The following is a 17,815-nucleotide window of genomic DNA, read 5'->3' as shown; positions in this document are numbered from 1 at the left end:
ACTCTGGAATAGATGGAAGAATATTTATTTCACCATTCTTTTGGTGACAATTAGATGATCAACTCCTAAAGGTGGGATTGGATTTACAATCAAACTATAGACTAACTACCATATTTGCTCAAATAAATGCTATATGCCCCTCACCCCAATATAGCCCTACAGAATCTGCAGCCTGTCATTCTGCAGAGAGCAAACAATAAAAAGGATGCAGAAGAGATAAAAATGAACACATCTTTATTTCAAGAATTTATTTAAAGAAATATGAATATATATGTATCTAATATATGTATATATAATTATTAGGTGTTGCCATATATACATACATATGTACACACATATATACATGTATATGTATGTATGCACACACACACACACACACACACCTATTCTAGGGCAGGTGTAACCTAGGTCGGTCTAGTAATTCAGGCTCAGGAATTAAAATAAGGCATTTTGTAGAGCATAAAATGCAATGAAAACAATTTGTTTAATAAGGAATTAAAAGAATACAACTTCTAAAGTTAAAAAGGGTGTAAAATGCTACTTTTCTCCACTTTCACAGATACCAGACAACCAGCTATATCATGTCAGGAGAGCACTCCTGGAAAGCAACAGAAACTCTGATGAACGTCTGCTATTAATCCACCTTAGGTTAAGCTTCTTATACTTCAGGGGGCAAAGAGGCCTTCCCCCTCTCTCTTTTAATGACCAGTCCAGTCTATATGTAGCCCACACCTCTGTCCAGCATGTAGAGTCTTGGGCAGAGAAAGGAGAAAGGATGAAAGGAAACAAGCATTAAGCTAAGCATGTGCTGGGCACTATGATTAGTGCTTTACAAATATTATTTCATTTGATCCTTACAACCTTACCTGGGAGTTAGCTGCTATTATTATGAGGCATACCGAGGTTAAGTGACTTTCCCAGGCTCACCAGGCTAATAAGCATCCGAGGCCATATTGGAACTCAGTTCTTACTAACTCCAGGCTCAGCTTTCTATCTATTATGCCACTTAACTATCTCTAGACAGCAGGAAGGGAGGAAGCAACTATGACCACAGCCACAGCACAACTGCCTTACAGTGGGCCTGAGAAGCTGGCAGGCTGTTCCACCTCAGGGGACCATCATCTATATCCTCAGCATGCCCACTTGAAAGAAGTAGCAGCAAAATGAACGTGATGACATTGGTAGCACACATCTAGCACTACATCATCATTTTTCCTCAACCCATGAAGTAATGTAATGCATTCATATGTAGTTATAAATAATTTTCCTCTTGGTGGAAACCCCATCATTTAGGGAGTATAACACCTATTTGGGGGATAGCCTATATTTGGACTTATATGGCAACTTAGTATCTTTAGGTAAATGTAAAAGGAGGAGGAAGAGGAGGAGGAGGAAGAATGCCAAAGCATGAAGCTCCTTCAGATTCCAGCCCACACTTCCTTTCCTGGTAGGCTTTTGCCAGGTCCCCTAGAGCTGTTCTCCAGACATAACAGAGAGTGATAGGCCAAGAGGAATAGGGGCCTCTAGGTACAACCAATTCTTTCTGTAGATTTTGGAACACTCCATATCAAAGATCCCCAGGTTGAGAAACTGAATTTTCTCTGCTCATTGATGGCCTGAGCCAACACATTTTCTTATGGTAAGTGATTCAATTCAACAAAGTTAAGTGGAAATACAGGATTTAGAGCAAGAAGGGACCTTAGAGATCATCTAGTTCAACTCTCGGTAGTGCCTCCCCCCATCCCTTGTGTAACGATTTGGAATGAAAACTATTCAAACCCTGGCTCGAGCCCCCACCAGACTGCCATTCTGTTGCTAGAAATACCACAGATAAAGAAATCCAGTGTCAACAGCAACTAAGGCATGCTAGGACACAAACAATGAAAAAGTGAATCAATAATAGTCTAATAGTTGTACCATCTATCCCCAGAAACTGGGACTATCCATCTTGGCCTTCACCCTGACCATTTTCCACCCTATTACTGCTGCTTCTAATCCATGGTCTATACAGGATCATCAGAAACTACACCTTGGGGAGGAGTTCAGTCATTTGATTTGGCATTTCCTGGGACCACGTGTCTTCCACCCCAGCAAGACTGCTCTACCAGCTGTTGCTTCTCTAAGTACAAAGAAGGACCACCAGAGGCAGAATCAAGATGGCAGAGTAGCACTGAGCAGTACATCAAGTCTCCCCTTCTACAAACTCCTCTAAACAGAACTAGAAGATGCACCATACCAAATCCTGATGAGGAAATCCAAGAAAAAAATCACAGTGGATCATTTTCTCCAGGCTAGGTCAACATAGGGAGACAGGCAAAGAGGTCTATGGACTCTGAGGACAGAGTGTGGCCAAGAACACAGCCAGACCCATATCAGAGCACCATGACAGAAACAGGTGCCAACTGGCAGCTATGTTGCCCAGTACCTAATTCTGCATCATAGATCCAAAGTAGACTGAGGAAGGGAAAGGAAGGAAAGAAGGAATAAGAATTTATTAAATTACCTACTATGTACCAGACTAAACACTTTACAAATGTTATCTCATTGATCCTCTCAACAACCCTGGGAGATAGTTGCTATTATTATCTCCATTTTACTGTTGAGGAAACTGAGGCAGATAATGGTTAAGTGAATTGTCCAAGGCCACACAAGTAGGAGGTGTCTAAGGTTGGATTTGAACTCAGGTCTTCCTGATTTTAAGCCCAGAGTTCTATCCATTGGGCCACCTACTTACCTAGCAGAGGGCCTAAGTCCTAGGCATCTTATGGAGAGAAGAGAAAGTTCAGAAGCAAGCAGCAGAAATGTGGCAGACAGGAGTCTCAGTACTAGCTTCTAGCCCAGTTTGAAGCCTTCAGAGCAATAACCTGAGCAGAAATCTCTGAACCAAATGGGAGCTTGTGGTTCTGTCACTCTGAACCAGCAGTTTTCCAGCTGGCTGATAATAGCTGAGTCCAGCCACAGTCTACTATTCCTCAGACCCAAAACCAGGTCAGAAACTTGCAGAGTTAAGACCAGGAGAGTGGAGGTGAGGGACAGCAATTATATTTTGTCATGGATGAGACAACTTTGGGATCCCCAGGTACCTCGCTTGAATTGTCCCTGAGATTCTAGAATAACTCAAGGCTCAATACACCAAGAAAGCAGCAACAGGATCAGCCCAAACTTTCCTTTCAGAAGTATACAGATCCTAGCCCTAACCTCAAGTCTGAAGTCAGGTAGGAGGCTGGCAGAATAAGCAAACAAAAAAAAAAGAACCCTAGACACAAACCCAGAAAAAGAGAATTACTTCAAAATATATACAAGTAAACCCTCAAAGTAAACACAATCTAGGTACAATTTCAGCTAGAATTTCTAGAAGAGATGAAGCAGGTCTTTAAAAGAATTAAAAAATGTTTTATGAATGAAAGGAGAGTACTAGAGAAAAAAATGAAAAAGAAATGAGTTATTGAAGAAAGAATTGGAAAAAGAATCAGAACCTTGCTCAGGTCACAAATTCCCTAAAAATTAGAATGGAGCAAATAGAAGCAAACCAATAACTCCATCAGACAACAACAATAATAACATTTTTTTTTTAAATCAAAAGACTAAAAAAGAAGAAAATGTGAAGTACTTCATGGCGAAAACAACCAACCTAGAAAACAGATTGAGGAGAAAATATTTAGGAAGCATTCAACTACCTGAATTCCATAACTTAAAAAAGTAGTATATATAACCTATTTCAAGAAGTCTTAAAAGAAAACTATCCATGTCTTTTAGAACCAGAGGGCAAAGTAAAAATAGAAAGAATCCACTGGTTGCTTCCTGAAGGAAATTCCAAAATTAAAATTCCTAGAAACATTGTAGCCAAAATCCAGAATTCTCAGGTTAAAAAAATATACTGCAAGCAACCAGAAAGAAATAATTCAAATTGCTAATCCACTGTTGGTGGAGTTGTGAAAAAGATCCAAACATTCTGGAGAACAATTTGCAACTATGCCCAAAGAGCTGTAGAACTTTGCATACCCTTTGACCCAGCAATACCACTGCTAGGTTTATATCCTGTGGAGACCAATTTTTAATTGGGGAGTGTTAGCTAAGCAGCTCACTGCAATATTGGGGCAAGGAAGGAGACAAACAGCCTTCCTTAAAACAGAGCAGGATTTATTTAACAAGAACAAACTTTAAAAAAAAATACACAAACACGATCAGTAGGATCAAGAGAAAGGAAATAAAATGGGGAAAGGGAAATTATACAACCTGAACAACACCACTGCCCAGGAATCAGCTGAGAACACACAGCAGCGGCCTGCCGCCTTCCTGCTTCAAGCTAGAATGGCGGAAAACCCTCCCTTCTTCCCAGCAGACCCCAGGCTGACCACACACAGCCCCCAGCCAATTGGCTGGCCGCTCTAACAGTCACATGATTGCCCTCACTGGGCTTCCAATCATTATAATTTTGCCAGGCCCATGTAGGCATCAGCGAGTGGTGATGACAAGGTGCCAGCACCATGTCGACGACTACAACCAGTGGGTTGAGCACTGTGCAGTTTGCAGAGCCCTAGAGGCCAGTGCGCGCACCGAGGTTTTTTTTTTTTAATTCTAGCCAAAAGATGGGGTCATGAAAACCTCAAATAACAATTAATTCTTTATAATCCCAAAGACATCCCAAAAAAGAGAAAAATACAAAAATATTTATAGCAGCTCTTTTTTAGTGGCTAAGAATTGGGAATCAAAGGAATGCCCATCAATTGGGGAATGGCTACACAAACTGTCGTATGTGATGGTGATGGAATATTGGTGAGCTATAAGAAATGACAAGCAGGATGATTTCAGAAAGGCCTGGAAAGACTTGTAGGAACTGATGTATAGTGAAGTGAGCAGAATCAAGAAAACATTGTACACAGTGATAGCAATATTGTTTGATGAAGAAGTGTGAATGACTCAACTATTCTCAGCAATACAAAGATCCAAAACAATCCCTAAGGACTAATGATGAAGCATACTATCTTCCTCCAAGGAAAGAACTGATATTGATTGAACAGAGACAGAAACATGCTATTTTCACTTTCTTTCATTTTTTTCTTTTATTCAAGTTTTCTTATACAAAATGACTCATATGGCAATGTTTTTCATAATTGCACATGTATAATGTATATCTGATTGTTTACTGGCTCAGGAAGAGGGTAGAGGAGGGAGGGAAAGAGGGATAAAATTTGAAATTCAAAACTTTAAATAAAAATATTTAGTATTTTTTAAAAAAGGAAAAAGATATTTCAAATACCAAGCATCCACAGTCAGGATCACATACAATTCAGCCACAACTATAAAGATTCAGAGAACTTGGAATATGGTATTTCAGAAAGACTGGGGTGCTTCTATTGTGTCTTAGTGATCTTGAGAGAAGAATGGAAAGCAAGGAGAAGAGAAATAAACTGGAGGGAAGCAAAGGGAATATTAGAGAAAATCTCACATAATTAGGGTTCTAAACTAGATATCTATGCAAAGAGTGGCTGACAATTGAATTTCACTCTCATCTGAACTTGTCAAAGGAGGGAAGAACACACATACACACACACACACACACACACAAGCACATACAAGCACACATAGTTGGGTTCAGAAATATCTGAACTGATGCAGGAGAGTGAAATGAACAGACCAGAAGAAAAATTAATAAAATGGCAACAACATCTGGAAAGGTGGTGTCAAAGGCCTGCCCTATTTTTACCCTCACTGTTCTTGTGACTTCCTTGCTTTTCCCATCTGCCTCTCCTTTATGCCTGTTGTCTTCCCCTTTAGAAGTAAGCTCCTTTAGTGTATGGACTCTTACTTCTGGATTTGTATCTCCAGAAGGGCAGAATGTACCCACAGAATGTACCCAGTATGTACCCACAGGTCTCCAGACCTGTCTCCAGTTAACAGAAAAAGGATCAGGAATTGAGCACTACCTAATGGTGCCTCAGGCCTTAAACTGTGTGAAGTATAACCCATCTAGCAATGGCAAGCTTCTCATTCTTCTCAGGAGAGCCAAGGCCAGATCTGACTATCTCAAAGGTATGAGGGAAGTGGTTTCATTACTGTTCATTATCAGATTTGGAAGAGTTACTTGTATTTTCTTGCCAGGGCAGCTCATATTCCTGTAAGACCTGGTAAGTGATAAAATAATAAGAAGTAATTATGAAGGGCTAGGCTGATCTTGTCAAGAGGAGAGAGGGCTATTTAACGTACTTCTTTTGCAACTCTGGGACTGTCAGTGCTTTCATAACCCCTTCTCCCTGTTGCCATGTATGTTCTGGGGTGAAAACAATCCCAATGGAGTCGGATATCTCAGAAAGTCTATAGTCCCTGGCAAAAGCCATGAAAATTGGAGATATTGTTGTGACTACAGCTGCACATCACTGTCTACAGTCCCAAGGGAAGGATCGCAGGCAGTGGGCCTTGGAAATGGGGATGGGCTACAAGAGCCAGCAGTGACATGCTGTTCCATGGGAACAATAGTAATACAACTCTGGGGCTTACTATTATTTATTTATCTATCATGTTTGTTTATTCATTTGGTTACTTGTTTATTCATTCATTCATTCATTCGTTCGTTCATTTAGTTATTTATTTTTATATGGGTTTTTTTGGTTTGTTTTTTGTTTTTTTAGTGGGGCAATGAGGGTTAAATGACTTGCCCAGGGTCACATAGCTAGTAAGTGTCAAGTGTCTGAGGTCGTATTTGAACTCAGGTCCTCCTGAATCCAGGGGTGGTGTTTTATCCACTGTGCCACCTAGCTGCCCCCTACTATTATTTATAATCTAGACCACCTGATAGGTGACATGCTGCTAAAAGGCAAGGTAGTGGAGTAAATAGAGTACCAGACCTAAAGTCAGAAACCCTTGCTGTAACTAATACCTGTGTGACCATGGACAAATCACTTAATCTCTCTGGGCTTCAGTTTCCTCAGCTCTTAAATGCAATAATAATGCCCATAGTATCTAACCTCACAGTGTTGTTGCAAGGATCAAAAGGGACAGTGCATAAAAAGCCAAAATATTTTATAAATGTTAGCCATTATTATATGTCAGGCATGAATGAAGCATGTTCCCGAGCATCCTTCTCTAGGGATACAAAACTGGGGCTAAACTCAGTGGGTACAATTCAGGAAGGCAGCAGTATGTTGGATCTGTCCTTGACTTCCCCAATTCAGGTGTCTGCTATACAGAGCCAGAATTAGCCTAGGATACTAGGGCTGGCCCCAATGGGGTTGAAGAGAGTGAAGAGAGGGACACAATTCTTCCTCACTCCGCCCTCACACCCCTGGAAAAGTAGCTTCTGTCCTGTTTGGTCTTCTTTCACCTGACCTGGGCTGCCACCCCACCCTGCACATAGTTCTGTGGCCATAAGGGGGTCTTGTCTTCCAAAGAAGACAGGACAGACTGTGCTCCTGGCTCCACCCCCACCAGATAGCTGCCCTGCCTGGGGGAAGCAGACATAACCAAGGATTATCAGGAAATCAGCTAGGAAATCAGCAACAAATGTGACTTTCTACTATATTTACTAGCTGCACCGGCTGCTGCTCTGGCCCAGCCCTCTTCTCCTTAGATCATTATCTTCCTCTGCATTTTATTGCTATTAGGCCCTCAGAGAACCTTCCCCTTGATAGAAAGATGACTGAATTTAGAGAGGACCTGAGTTCAAATTCAATCTGCTACTTACTACTTTGGGCAAATCATCTTCCCAAAGTCCTTTCCAAGCCTCTTTCCTCATCAGTTTATAATAATGAGTTGCTGAAAGCATCAAATGTTTTCACTTTAATTTTCATTAAACACCAAAGTAGGAGGAGGAAAGAATAAACTATATTATAAAGGACCAGGTCACAGAGATTTGGTAAACATTTTATTTTGTTTTACATTTTAAATTATTTATTATTAACTTAATGTAGTAGAACAATTCAACTAATTAAACATGATTTGCAACTATTTACAGTTAAGTAAAATAATTCCTTATATATTCAAGGTGATTTCTAAAGTCCTGTTACTAGATATGGTTTGTAAGAATGGAATTTTTTTTGAAATATGCTTTTTTCTTTATTAATCAATCCATCAACCAACATTTATGAAGCACCTACTGTGTACTTTTGTGTACCTATTACTTGTACATTTAGACTATGCTAAGCGCCAAAGATAGGAAAAGATGTAAAAAATAATCACTGCCCTGAAGGAGCTCACAGTCTAATGGGGGAGACAAACAAACACATTTTTTTTTCAAATATTTTTTCCCAATTACATGTAAAGACAATTTTCAACATTCATTTAAAAAAATTTTGAGTTACAAATTTTCTCCCTCCCTCACCTCCCTCCTCCCTAAGCAATGTGATATAGATTATATATACAATTATGTAAAACGTAGAAAATCTTTTTTTTCAAAAGTACTATGTTGTGATTTTAAAAAATGTTTTATTGATGCTGCTTTTTTCCATATCTATCACCAACCAACAATTTCTCTCTCCTCTTTTCTTAAGGAAAAACCCTCCTTTAGAGTCAAGCAAAAAAAGCACCCCCAAGCCCCAAGATATCGGCCATATCTGAACATGCATATCTAGTTCAATCCAAGAATTCTTAGTCTTTTTTTGTGCCATAGACCTCTTTGGAAGTCTGGTGAAGTCTATGGACTTTCTTCTCAGAATAATGTTTTCAGATGCATAAAATAAAATGCATTCCAAAGAAGCCAATTATGTTGAAGTACTATTATAAAAATATATATATATATATTATTTTTTGCGGGGCAATGGGGGTTAAGTGACTTGCCCAGGGTCACACAGCTAGTAAGCGTCAAGTGTCTGAGGCCAGATTTGAACTCAGGTCCTCCTGAATCCAGGGCCAGTGCTTTATCCACTGCGTCACTTAGCTGCTCCCTATAAAAATATTTTTAAACCAAGTTCATCTAATCAACAAAATGACCAATCACAATTTCAAAGAACTCAGGATGAAACATGCCAATCACCTGTACATGGAGAGCTGATAGACTCAGTCAAGATTGAAATATATTTTTTTCTCCTCCCTTTTTTTTTGGACATGGCTAATATAAGATTTTTTTGCATGACTACATATTTGTAATAAGTTGGGGAAGAGCTGTTTTGTTTTGTTTTATTTTGCTTTTGCTTTCTTGGTGCATGGGGTAAAGGGAGGAGGCAAAGATAATATAAAACTGAAAATAAAATAAGATTGAATATTTAAAAACAAAGAAACAAACAAGTTCTTGGCCACCAAGTTAAAACCCCTTAAATTCCTCCATCACCCATCTATCCAGAAGTGCAATATAGCTTTCACCATTCATCTTCAGAACTCACGAGTGGTCCCTGCTTTAGCCAAAGTACTGAAGTCGGGGCAACTAGGTGGCGCAGTGGATAAAGCACCGACCCTGGATTCAGGAGTACCTGAGTTCAAATCTGGCCTCAGACACTTGACACTTACTAGCTGTGTGACCCTGGGCAAGTCACTTAACCCCCATTGCCCCGAAAACAAAAAAAACAAAGTACTGAAGTCTTTCAGAGTTATTTTCTCTCCCATTACTATGGTCATTGTACCAGCTGTCCTTCCAGTTCTGCTCACTTCCCTCTGCATCTTTTCAAACAAGTCTTTCCATATTTCTCTGAATCTGTCATATTCTTCATTTCTTATGGAGCAGAAAAATTCCATCGCATTCACATACCTGAATTTACTCAGCCATTCTCCAATTAATGATTGCCTATTTTGTTACCAATTCTTTGCAACAGTAAAAAGTATTGCTACAATTGTTCTTATGTGTGTGAGTCTTTTTCTTCTGTGCAGGACTATTTGGGTTATGTTCTAATAGAAGTATTGTTGGGTCAGAGATTTAGAGACCTTTGGGGATATACTTTGAAGTTCTCTTTCAAAATGCCTCAGAGTACCAAAGTCCCTCCAACAATTGTCATTTTTCTTTTTTGTCATCTTTACAATCTGGTAGACTTGGTGTGGAATTTTAGAGTTGTTTTAATTTACATTTTTCTTATGAGTAGTGATATGGAGCATTTTTTCATAAGGTTGTTGATAATTTACATTCCTTCTTTTGGAAACTGGCTGTTCATATCTTTTGACCATTTGTGGTAAGACAACTATTGTTCTTAGTTGAATAAGTTCCTTAACTATCTTGCATATTAGACCTTTAACAGAGAAATTTTCTTTGAAAAATTTTTCAGGGGGTAACTAGGTGGGGCAGTGGATAAAGCACTGGCCCTGGATTCAGGAGGACCTGAGTTCAAATCCAATCTCAGACACTTGACACTTACTAATTGTGTGACCCTGGGCAAGTCACCCTGCAAAAAAAAAATTCCAAATGAATTGTTTCCCTCTGATTCCAACTGCATCTAATTTTTTTCTTTTAAAAAGATAACAGCTTATTTTTTTCAGTATAGTCAGTAAATGTAATCTATAATATAGGTATGTACTCCTTGATGGGATGGGGACTGAGCCATTTTCATAAACTTGTGAATTATTGTTGACAATCTTCAAGCTTTTTACTTTAGATTCAGTGAGATTGGTCTGATTTCCAAGTCTCTAGGAAGCCAGAAGTTGAAGAGAACCAGAGCAGTTTGTTCCTGGTTTCACAGAGGTCTAGGCAGGCAACCCACATCCATGCATATGGAAAAGGAACTGAAGGGGACCTGGGAGTCAGATCTTAGAGCACCACCTGGCAGCTTATGCAGAGATTGTATTTTAAATGCAATTTTTGTTCACTCAACCTGCCTTTCCAAACCCTGTACTTCAGTGTAAAATGAGGGGGTGGGACTAATCCTTCTAGCAATAAAGCTACCATTCCATGAATCTAAGGCTCTTTACTTTCAGATTTCCTTCATCTTCTGGTGCTCACAGAAACCTTGATTTCTTCTAAAAACACATTTCTTAGCAACCTCTCTAAGGCCAGCTGCTTCTAATACCCTCTGACACACAGGGCAAGGAGGAAGAGTTGAGAAACTTCCACTTTCAGACCCACCCTCTGCCACCACCATTAAGCAACCAACTTTCCGTCCTTGAAGTTTGCTTCCAGATGTTCAGATCCTTGTTTCTCTTATCCATGGCCCTCCACGTCACTCTCTATCCTCCCTAGTAAGTTCAGTACCTCATATTCTTCAATACCCCAACCCTTACCACTACTCCTTTGACTACCCTGACCTTAACCTACTTAGCTCCCAAGACCTCTATGCTAATCTCTCTCAACAACATACAGGAATGGCCATACCCTAGAACATCCCTGTGTATCATTCCCACACCACATACTCCTCTCTCCAAACTTTACTAAATTTACCCCAGATGGAATTCCTAGTTATGGCTCTAGTGATGGGGGTGGAGTTAGGAATCTCTGGAATACTACAAGCCATAATCATAGACTGGCATTCACAAACACCCTCATCTACCACAAAAATCGCACAAGTGGGAGAGAGTCGGGACCAACCACCATAGGAACCACAGCTGGCCCCTACCTGCCTGCATCAAACACTCCCCTGAATCTCACCATCTGATCTCCATTATTTGGTATAGTCTGATTTAATCACATCTATACCAGCCCCCTTCTAGTTATCTGGCTCCCTGAAATACACGGCATGAGTGCCAGTGTATTAGTGATGTACTTGCATTATCTTCTGTGCCCCATAGTACCTTATTCTTCCTAATGTGAGGCAGCTAGGTGACATAGTGGATAAAGCACCAGCCCTGGATTCAGGAGTACCTGAGTTCAAATCTGGCCTCAGACACTTGACACTTACTAGCTGTGTGACCTTGGGCAAGTCACTTAACCCTCATTGCCCCATGCAAAAAAAAAAAAATACCTGATCTAATATACTGTCACCATGACCATTCAGAAGGTAATTCTAATTTCTGGGGCATTGTAGGCACAGTAGGTAGGTTTTGGTCTTAGGTCATTATGAATGTCAAATTTAGTTCAGCAATAAGATCCTGTTGGATACATTCATCCTAAACCTCACATACAAAGCAATCCCATGATATATCATCTAGAAAATTCCCACAGTTATAGGGTTGAAATAGATGATATATCTCTACAGCAGAGGCAGCAATACCCTCACCAAAAATGTAAATTTCTGAATAATAATTGATAGCACTAATGAGAAGTATATCTTTCATAACCACAAAAATTGATCAAAATGTCTTAGTTGAAGAAAAGACAGTGATAAACCATGATATATTTGGATGTCACAGACCCTCAGGAGCCTACCTGAAGTCTATTTAGGGACTTCTATCTTGTTTACTTCAAGTTAGATGCAAAGTCTTTCTATATAAGAATATAAAGAAGCTGGATGATATGAAATTCTCAACTTGTCCCGAAGTAACCATTTTAAGCCCAGGACTGCTTAGATTTTATAATGAAAGCCATGTTCAATTATCTGGGCAAAGTGTCATATTGCTGGCTATGGCCAACCTTTAGCAGAAACCCTCCTTTATCACCTCAAAATGGGCAGTTTTTATTATCTGTAACATAAGAGATGACTAGCCCTTCGACATAATAAAAACTCATTACTACAATAACTACATTGTAGAAAATCTCATCTTAGAGTCACACTGCACCTTTGAGGTAACTAACCCAAGAGCTACACAACACTAAGAAATTTACAGGGGGGCAGCTAGTGGCACAGTGGATAAAGCACCGGCCCTGGATTCAGAGGGACCTGAGTTCAAATCTTACCTCAGACAGTTGACACATACTAGCTGTGTGACCCTGGGCAAGTCACTTAACCCCCATTGCCCTGCCAAAGAAAGAAAGAAAGAAAGAAATTTACAGGGAACAATATCACTAGCTTGTACCACACCCTCTCTGAATACATACTTAATAGGCTTTTCAAGGGTAAAGAATGTTGAAAATTCTTCACAGTGGGCTGGCCAAATGCCAACTTTATGCCACTGTTATTCATGGATGACTATGCATTATGGCAAAAGGAGTCTGAAAGTAGAAATTGCACATGAAGTTGAACTTTCTAATCAACTCCACTTTGAAAACATCCTGATGCACCTGATATGGTGATGTTGACTCATTAGATTAACCTTGTTAACCCTCAATGATGGTGGGTTTGCAGGCAAAGAGGTTAAAAAATTCTACACAATGTCATGGCTTGTAGGTGAGGGTTCTCTGTCTACAAAGTGGGTGGGGAATCTAGCATAAAGCTAATTAAGCAATCAACAAACAATCATTCAATATCTACTGTTGGCACAGTCCTATACTTGATGCCAAACGAGAGAGAAGAAATGGTACATGTCCTGAGGAAATTTACAGTCTAGTTATTGACAATAATAGCTGATATTTATTTAAAACTTGGGGTTTGGAAAAATGTTTTATGCTATCTATAGTCATATAAAAATGTTCTCAGGGGGCGGCTAGATAGCACAGTGGATAAAGCACCGGCCCTGGATTCAGGAGTACCTGAGTTCAAATCTGGCCTCAGACACTTGATACTTACTAGCTGTGTGACCCTGGGCAAGTCACTTAACCCCCATTGCCCCACAAACAAAAACAAACAAACAAACAAACAAAATGTTCTCAATCACTATTGATTAGGGAAATGCAAATTAAAACTAATCTGAGGTACCACCTCACACCAATTAGATTGGCTAATATGACATAAAGGAATTGCATGCTGCAATCCTATAAACTTAAAAAAGGTAGTTCATCAATTTGGAACTATGCCCAAAGGACTATAAAACTAGGTCCCTTTGGCCCAGCAATACTACTATTAGATCTATATCCCAAAGAGATCATAAAAAAGGGAAAAGTACCCACATGTGCCAAAATATTTATAGCTGCTCCTTTTTTTTTTGGCAGGGCAATGAAGGTTAAGTGACTTGCCCAGGGTCACACAGCTAGTACATGTCAAGTGTCTGAGGCCAGATTTGAACTCAGGTCCTCCTGAATCCAGAGTCGGTGATTTTATAGCTGCTTTTTTTGTGGTGGCAAAGAATTGGAAATTCTGGGAATGGCCATCAATTGGGGAATGGCTGAATAAGTTGTGGTATATGAATGTAATGGAATACTATTGTGCTGAAAGAAATGATGAGCAGGTGGATTTCAGAAAAACCTGGAAATGGTCTAAGGCACCAGACTCAAGGTTATTCTTTTCCTAATGGAGTGTTCTGGTCTCCGCATGGAGGCATGGGTTTAAATCCCCTTCTGACATATTACTTTGGGGGCAGCTAGGTGGCGCAGTGGATAAAGCACCAGTCCTGGATTCAGGAGGACCTGAGTTCAAATCTAGCCTCACACACTTGACATTTACTAGGTAGGTGGCCCTGGGCAAGTCACTTAACCCTCATTGCACCCCCCCCCCAAAAAAGACAAAAAAACCCCACAGCAACATCAACAAAAACAGAAAAACCTGGAAAGACTTACATGAATTGATGTTGAATGAAATGAGCAGAGCCAAGAAAACATTGTACATGGTATCAACAACATTTTGTGATGATCAGTTGTGATAGATTTAGCTCTTCTCAGAATTACAATGATCCAAGATTATTTCAAAAGACTCATGATGGAAAATGCTCTCCACATCCAGAAAAAGAACTATGGAGTCTGAATGCAGATCAAAGCATACTATTTTCACTTCTTTTGTTGTTGATTTTTTGTTTTGTTTCTTGTGGTTTCTCCTTTTTGTTTTGATTCTTCTTTCACATGACTAATGTGAAAATATGTTCAACATGATTGTACTATATAACCTATATCAGATTGCTTTCTATCTTGGGGAGGAGGAGGGAAGGGAGGGAGGGAGAAAAATTTGAAACTCAAAATCTTACAAAAAAAAATTGAAAACTATCTTTACATGTAATTAGAAAAATACTATTTAAAAAAAAAAGAAAAGTGCTTCATGTATATTATTTCATTTGACTTTCAGAATATCTCCACAAGATAGGTAGAATAGATATCACTCCATTTTATAGGTGAATGACACCAGGATCTAAAAAATGAGTCTATAAACTATTGTCCAGAGAGCTTGACTTCAATTCCTGGAAAAAAATGTACCATATATTATTGAATGATTACTGAGCATATAGAAAAAGAAGTTGGTGATCACAAAGACTAGCACGGCTTGATCAAGAACTGATAATGCCCTCATACATAACCTTATTTCCTTTTATTCCAGGTAATGAAACCAAGATCATAGATTTGAATCTGGAAGGAAACTAAGAAAGGATAACTAATCCAACCACCTCATTTCACATATGAAGAATTCAAGAAGTTTAAGTGAATTTGTGCAAAGGTAAAATCAGGAAAGTGCTATAGATGTAGTTTGCCTAGATTTTAGCAGCATATTTGAAAAAGTCTTTCTTGTCTATCAGATCTTCACATGACACAAGGTTCAAAAGGCTAGGTAACATACTGGATAACAGTCAAGATTTGAAAAGACACTCTCAAACATTGGGCCAAATATAGTAACAGGAAACTTAACAGAGATCAGTTTAAAGTCTTACACTTGAATTCTAAAAATCAACTTCTTGAGGACAAGATGAGGGAAGCATCAGAAGATGGATAGAAGACAGCACCTCTTAAAAAATATGTTAAAAATGCATTTATGTGCTAAGTACTGGGGCAAGTTGAAGAAAGAGTTGTCCTCAAAGCTCTTACATTTTCATAGAGGGAAACAATACATTTAAGTGAGTGGTGCCCAAGGGAGGTTGTTTTGATTTGAAAAGTCAAAGGAATGATGGGTGAGGCCATTGGAGAGTACCATGGAGGTAACTCTTTCATGTGCTAATGGCAATACTGACTTCCAGACCAGGAAGGGGTTTGTGGTACAAGAAAGGTGATTAGCAAAAGGAAAGATGATAGCCAGAATACAAAGTGAAGAACAATGGGGACCATTTAAAATATGAGGTTATTCAAGGCACTCACTGAATTGCTCATTAATTTATGAAATTATGAAATGGGGCAGGCAGGCGCAATTCTTTGGGTACTTTTGGAGAGAGACCACAGTGGCAGCAGCAATCAAGGCTGAAATCACACTTCAACAAGGCACAGTGGGCAAAAACAGACAGAGAAAATACAAAGACAAGTAGCAGAAAGGTATACAGAGGCAGATTGCATGGGGTCGGGGACCGAGATGATGAAGGAAGACAGGCAGTGCAGGGAAGATGATGGGGAAGGGGAGAGGCAGAGAGTATTACTCAACTATGGAATAGAATTGGGAGCACTCACTCAGCAACATAGACCCAATAGAAGTGGAAGAGTGCTGAGGGGCAAGAGTTTGAGGTCTCATTTTTATAGGGTTTTTTGGGTAACAGACTAACTTTTATCTGTGCCACCTTGGGAGTAAGTTCATTTCATATCCAAATCATCTTAAAGTTGTCAATAAAACTTGAAAGTTTTGTCCATGTCATCTCAAAGTTATCAGTATCATTTGATGGCCCTCTGATCTTACTGAGGATGTCTGGAACCTATAGAAGATTTACATACTATAGGATCAAAAGGCCCTGAAAGCAAGGCCTGGATGGCTTCCCCTGATTTAGCACATATTTTCAGGACGTGATTTTTAGTTAATATATGATCTAGTTTGTAAATTGTGCTCCTTTAATCTTTGGAACAGGCTTGACATGGTTTCTAGATTTCCTTTTGCAATCTTACTTCCTGGTATTACCGCTTTATCTTAGGGAAGGTGCAGGGTTAGTGGTCAGGGGTACCAGAATAAGATACAATTTTAACACATTCACCAGTCAGGAGAGTGTAGATCTCCAGGCTGTGGTCTCTAGTCCAGAAAGGCAGGCAGGGTGGCAGGTGAAATGATAAATTATGACTGGGTTTTAAAGTGAGGCATGTCTGACTTCTGAATGAAGCTTTCCCTGATTCTTCCTAATTCCCTCAATCGCTGGTGCCCTCCTTCCCGTAGTACCCTGAATTAATTACTTTGTGTATATGGTATGTAAACTAATAGTATACATGTTTTTATATGTACTTGTTGTCTCCTTCATTGAAATGTTAAGTATTTTGTGGAAAGGTACCATTTCATTCTTTGTACTTGTATCCCTAGCACTTAACACAGTTCCTGGTAGATAGTAGGTGCTTAATAAATACGTGTCGACTGATTTAAAAAAATGATAAAGTGAGGCATGGATGAAGCCAGCTAAATATCATGGGTCACATAGCTCCATGTAAGTCAACAGTAAAATATGGCAGCTGGTCTAATTTTAGGTCATACTAGAAGAGGCACCTGTCCAGGACTAGGGAAATGATGGCATAATTTCACTCTGGCTATCTATACCCAAAGCCTCAAATATTCAAAAGGACATTGAAAAGATGGAGAAAAAGCAACCAGGATGGATAAGGTTCTTGAGTTCATGTCATCTAAGAATTAGTTGGGGGAACTAGAGAGTTTGACTTTAAGAAGTGATGATATAAGAGGGGCACAGAGGCTGTCTTCAAGTATTTGAAGGGATATAACATTGTTGTTCAGTCTTTTTTTAGTCATTCCAATTCTTTGTGATCCCATTTCGGGTTTTCTTGTCAAAGATACTGGAGTGATTTGTCATTTCCTTCTCCAGCTCATTTTACAGATGAGTCAAACAGGGTTAAGTGACTTGCTCAGGATCACATAGCTACTAAGTGTCTGAGGCCATATTTGAACTCAGGGAGATGAGTCCATCCATCCACAAAGCCATCTAGTTGCCCTATACTTTGTTCTCCCTGGCACCAGAAAAGATCAAAAGCAATGGGTAGGAGATGCAGAGGCAAATTTAGGCTTGACATAAAGAAAAACCTCCAAACACTTAGACTTGTCCCCAAGAGAAATTATCTACTTTAAGATGAGTTTTCTTTTCCCCAAAGGGCTATAAACCTGTG

This window comes from Dromiciops gliroides, chromosome 2 (genome assembly GCF_019393635.1).
Source record: "Dromiciops gliroides isolate mDroGli1 chromosome 2, mDroGli1.pri, whole genome shotgun sequence".
Lineage (NCBI taxonomy): Eukaryota > Metazoa > Chordata > Mammalia > Microbiotheria > Microbiotheriidae > Dromiciops > Dromiciops gliroides.
This window is presented reverse-complemented; position numbering follows the sequence as displayed.